This window comes from Myotis brandtii, unplaced genomic scaffold (genome assembly GCF_000412655.1).
Source record: "Myotis brandtii unplaced genomic scaffold, ASM41265v1 scaffold995, whole genome shotgun sequence".
NCBI classification, from domain to species: Eukaryota; Metazoa; Chordata; class Mammalia; order Chiroptera; family Vespertilionidae; genus Myotis; species Myotis brandtii.
The window spans coordinates 898,507-904,197 of record NW_005372150.1 but is presented as its reverse complement, the minus strand read 5'-3'; the positions used below and the strand labels follow the sequence as shown (position 1 = coordinate 904,197).

The following is a 5,691-nucleotide window of genomic DNA, read 5'->3' as shown; positions in this document are numbered from 1 at the left end:
CACCGGGCTGGGGTGGTGGGTGGGCAGCCTAGTGCTGCTACCTCCAGGCCGAGGTGTGCAAACCGAGGCCCAGAGATGGCTGGGCTGCGCGTTCGCCAAGCACCTCGACCCCTTACCTGCACCCCCTTCTCCCGCCTAGTCTAAACTCTGAGTTTCAGATTTCGCACTGTTGCCTTCATCTGGGGGACTTTGTTCCAGCCACCTCAGCGAGCGTGACCCTCAGTGTCCCCGCATGGAAGAAGGGCTCAGAAACTCTGGGCGGCTGGGAGGACCTGAAGGGCCTCGGTACAACACTGCAAAGAGGCAGGCCAGCTTGGCCCCAGGCTCCACTGGCCTGCTGGCACTTAAAACCGCGACTACAGGTCCTTAGCCACATGGTTTCCAGCCCCCAGCTTTGAGACTAAGTTTGTCAATTTTCTCAGCCCACACAGCTGCCTGTGACCTCAACCACTGCCTAGACCTCTCTGAACCCAGCCTCCTCGTCTCTTGAAAGGGTTAACCCCTGGCTGTCGATGGGGAGACATAGAGAGCCCCTTGTCATGCCCTCAGCAAGGGCCCACCCAACAGCTGGTGAACAGCCTGCAAGTTGTAGCTCAAAACATGAATTACTGTGACTCAACTCCTACCCAGGGTTGGCATCCCATGGTCTGGTACCCACTCACCCTGTTTGGCAGACTAGGTGCCTGTACCTGCTAAGAGGCCCTGTGGGGAGCGGGCAGTTGGCAAGGGACTACCTCCCAGGCCCTTTCCCCTAACCAGGGGCTCAAAACCCCACCCCAAAACCTACACAAGCAAAATCCAGTACTGCCCCCAAACACTGTCCCCAGAGCAGCCCAGTGGGCCCTGCAGGCCTGCACAGAGCCCCCTCCTCTCAATCAACTTAAGAGTCCCAGAGTCAGGCCCAAAAAGAGTCAGGACCCTGGAATTCTGTTCTTCCATCCATCTGTCACTCTCTGTTTGCCATCTTCTGTCTTTGTCTATTTATTGTAGTAAAATTCACATAGGGTTAGCAGGCAGCCTGGGGTGATAGAAGACACCTGTGTCACTCACCTGGGCAACTCACTATCCTCTGATATGGTTCCCTTCCCTGAAGCAGGTTCCTGAAGCCTGGAGGAGAGATAATAGATGGAGATTTGGCCTCACAGCAGCCTGCTGAGCCCAAAGCCAAGACAGCTTTCCAGGAGATAAAGTGGAGACATGTTGCCAGTCTTCTGTTATCTGAGCCGGAGACGCAGGCAAGGCAGCCATGCCCCGGGAGCCCTGCCAGGGCTGTTATCACAGACACGATGCACATCACCCACCAGGAATTTGGGGCCCGGATCTGGCTGAGATGCAGTTGGAGGAAGTTCCAGGCTGATAAAGTCTGAGTCAGAATGCTCAGAGTGGGCAGCAAAGTTATTCACATCAGTGACACTCTCACCAGCCCCTGGGCATCGTGGCACCAGGGCTGGCAGGTATGGGGCTCACCTCACCACCTGGCAACCCAGATGGGGAGGAGAAGGCTCACTGGGCTTCTTGGGTCTGCATCCTTGCCGAGTAGCCTTGGGGAGGTCACTGCACCTCCCCTGGCATCTGCGAAATGAGAATAACAATAATAATCACCCCATATAACAATGACATGGGGTTTAGAAGCAGGGACTCTGTAGCCAGGTGGCTTTGGTTTAAAGCCACATCCCCCTGGGTGACATTGAGCCTTAGTGGCCTCCTCTATAAAATAGTTTCTGCCTCATAGGATTGTTTTGAAGATGTTTAGAGCAGATTCTGGCACATGATAAGCCCTGGATTAAATGTATATTGTTGTTGTTTTATCTTCACCCAGATTAAACCAACTTGAGTCAGCAACACCACCCAAAAAATCCCTGCACACCTGGGTGCAGACAGCATGGGGGCTGCCCTCTCCTTGAATGGTGTTCCCGGACTCCCCACCAGAACTTCCCCTGCTGCTGCCTCTGAGGGCTGATATGGCATCCCTCCCTCCAGGAGCGGGCTCTGCACTGGGCCTGCTTCCTCATAGCTCTTGCCTCCCATTGAGCATCTGTTGCAGGCACACTGACTGGACAGAAGGGGCAGCTGTCTCTCCTGCACTGCAAAGGACACTAGGAAATAAGTGGGCCCAGCAAAACTCTGGAATATTCCACAGTATGGGAAAGATATTTCAAAATGATGGGCAGTGATTTGCAGACAGAGGTGGGGCACCACCTGCCATCCTGCTCCTCAACAAACCCTGGCAGCACCACCCAGACCCAGGATTTAGAATGTGGCCATCCTTGGAATCATCTGGGACCTTTTTTGGAGACATCAACATCTACACTCGACTCCAGAACCATTAAACCTGAGTCTCCAGAGGGGTGCAGCTGGGCATTAATGGCTTTTAGAGTCCCCGTTGACTATAAGGTGCTACCAAGTTTGGAAGCACACTTATTCAAGTCCTCCCTCTGTCCTCCTAGCTTGTCCCTCCCCAAGGGGTGAAGGGTCTGTGAGAACAAGGGCATGTGCCCACCTGGACTCATGATGCCTCATTCCAGTTCCTGGAATTCCCTACAGTGGAAGGAAAAGGGCTCTAATAAATCTAGCAAGTTCAGTGTCTGAAAGTAACTCACAGGGTGATCTGCTCATCAATTCCCAATTGGACAGGTCATGGGGAGTAGGCCTATAACTTCTTTAGTAACAGGCTTATCTTTTCCTTAAGCAAGCCTTGTCCATTGTTTCTGTGCATCTAGGTTAACACTCCTTTGCAATGCCTCTTTTTCAGACCCCTCAGAAGCATAACCTCCGTCAAGATAGCACATGAACTACCAAGCAAAATAGAGATAGACTCGTAGATAGAGAGCAGGCAGACAGCTCTGGAGGGGAAGTGGGTTGGGCGGGGGGCATGGAGGGATTGAGCAAAAAGAAAAAAGAAAAAAAAGAGAATTCATAGATGTGGACAACAGTGTGGTGATTGTGGGGGAGGAGGGTAGAGGTGGAAGAGGGTACAGGAGGGATAAATGGTGAGGGAAAAATAAAATAAAGCACATCATCTTGTTAACTACTCTGCAACTCAGTCCCCACCTTGCTTTTTCTCACCTCCATGTAGTCTTCCTTAGTTCCCTCATAAATCCCAAACGCATAAAAGAAACTACAAACTATCATCGTGGGGAGTATTTGAGATCTTGCTCTCCGGCATATGTTGTCAGTTATAAAAATTCTCTACATGTTTGGACGTCACTTACGTTTCTTACATTGACACTGCTCAAACTGCCCTGAGCCCAGGGTCTATGTGAGCCTCTTCCCCGTCCCTCCCCTCAGGAGTAGGCGGCACCACTGTGGACACACCCCAGGCCTGAGGGGTGGCCAAAGGCAGCTGATGGCTAGTGGTGTGAATGGAGCTCAGACATGTGGGCACACAGTCAGTCCTTAGAAACTAGGTCTGGCCCTCTCTGGTCTGAACACCACTCACCTCTCCAGCCTCTTTATCCACACACACTCCTGTCCTTAACCCCCAGCATCCTACTCTTCAACCCAAAAAGAAGCTGATTATACACCAGGAACTTCCCCACCTCCCTGCCTTTCCACCCACCATGGATGCTGTTCCACTTAGGGCAGAAACTACTTACCTCCCACGATTCATGTCAGAAACGTAACTATAGGAACTGTGCACAGACCCAGGACTGCCCAGCTGAGACTACATTTCCAGTCTCCCTGGAAGCCATTGAACAGGAGCAGAAGTGATGTAGCCTGCCCCTTCCCACTGGCTAAAGCGAAGACCTGGTTGTGGACCTGGAGCTTGAGTAGCCACCTAGTAGACTCCTGGGTGGAAGGATTCCCTGAGCCTCATGAAGCCATCATACCTCTCCTGGACCTTCACATGAAAGAGAAATAAGCTTTCAAATATGCTGAGCCATTGTCTTTTAGGGCCTCTTTGATATAGCAGCTTAAATTATACCTAACTATTAACTTCCATCCCCCACTTCAGTTAGCTATCCACCCACTTCATTTAGCTATCTCAAAAGTTCTACTAAGCAGTTGTAGCACACATCTTGCACCCATTGGCACAAGAGCTCGGGTTCAGAACCCTCGGGAAGACTGGTGCAGTCTACACCTGTGGCTTCCACACATCCGAGTCCCCTGCTGCAGCTACTGGCCTGAGTCTCCTCTGCAGAACCCTCTTCTCTCCCTTCTGGATCTATGTGGTTCCTTCAATGGAGCTTATCCTCCCCTCCTCCTGGGGGTGGCCTGCTAGAGTATTCCAGGGAAGGGCTTGTGACTCAAGAGAGGGGATCTCTTTATTTAAGGCCCACTGTGGGTATGAGCCTGTGGCTTGCAGGCTACCTCCTAGGGCAGGGGTGGGCAACCCCTGGCACGCGTGCCAAACATGGCACGCCAGTAACTTTTGCTGGCACGCGAAACCCTCTCTTATAATCTTCCATTTACAATTTTCTTCTTAATATCGACTTTTTTATTTTTCAGATAAATTCAGTGTAGGTGCATCTTAGATAAATAAATAATTTTACATAACAAGTTATCTTAAAGACCATAGACATGGATTGACAAGAGAGTTTCATCTACATACGCTTGTGAATCTTTGTTCTCAGTGATGAATTTTGTTAAGTCTCATAATAGGAGTAGCCTGGCTGATGAAAGTAGTAGCTCGTGCATATCTCTGAAGGTCACGAAATATAAACCTGATGTAAAATCTCTGTCATCAGTGATGCAGCAGCAAAAGTCCCACTGATAATATCAAATGGAGTCATAAAGTTTTCTGTCGGACTATCAGTGTACATGTATACATTAAAAAATAAATGTATTTTTCATCATCATATACTGTGTTTTTGTCGCTTGAATGAATTTTATTATTTCTTCAAGGTTCTTCACATACGTACACCTTAAGAGATATCAAGTAGGCGTAACATGTTCTCAAAAAATTAGGGTTGGCACGCAGAAGAATTTTGAGTCAGAGATTTTGCTGGTTTTGGCACGCACTCACAAAAAGGTTGCCCACCCCTGTCCTAGGGAAACCTGCAGAGAATGAAGCCAGTTCAAAGGAAAGCAGAGCTGAGAAGAAGAGGAGGGGGAGGGGAGGGGGAGGGAAGGAGAGGGGAAGGAGGAGGGGCGAGATGGAAGGAGAGCTTTCTGATGACCTAACATTTAAGCACCTGATTATAGCTTGGCTGGAACCCCACCCCTAGATTTTTCAGTTACAAGGGCCAATAAATTCTCTACAGGTTTGGAGTTTTATTATTCACACCTGAGAGTCTTTGCTAATTTGTTTCATTGATGCAACATTACCTACCGAATCTGGAGCCTGCACTTCCCAGGCCCTGTTTGGACACAGGTGAGCTATCAAGGATCAGCGCTTATGATGCCCAGACTCTCCCGAGAGTGTCTTGCCTTAAATAAATGGGACAACGATTGGAATGAAAAATAAACTCCTGTTTGTTAATGCCCAGCATTTTAATAGACACCCTACATTGATTAATCCATTTAATTCTAAAAACAATCCTAGAGGTGCTAGATATTATTACTCCACTTCACAGACAAAGAAACTGAGGTTCAGTGACATAGAGGGCCCCAGTCCAGAGCAGTGTGACTGCAGAGTCTCCACGCTTTTCCCTGCCCTTGCAGAGGAAGGAATGGAGCACACTGTAGGAGGCAGCGGGTTTACCATGCCCAGGGTTTGTGAACAGGGACTGGGTGACCCCCTGGCAGATG

At 49.7% G+C, this 5,691-nt stretch overlaps 1 protein-coding gene across 1 annotated transcript in view; it reads right to left on the bottom strand.

Annotated features, from left to right (window-relative positions):
• FBLN2 (fibulin 2) overlaps positions 1 to 1,070 on the bottom strand; it is a 99,153-nt gene extending 98,083 nt beyond the window's left edge. Inside the window, exon 1 of the mRNA XM_005886622.2 lies at positions 1,051 to 1,070. The gene's annotated coding sequence lies outside the window, so the exon portion shown is untranslated. The remainder of the gene's footprint in view (positions 1 to 1,050) is intronic.
• Positions 1,071 to 5,691: the final 4,621 nt, after the last annotated feature.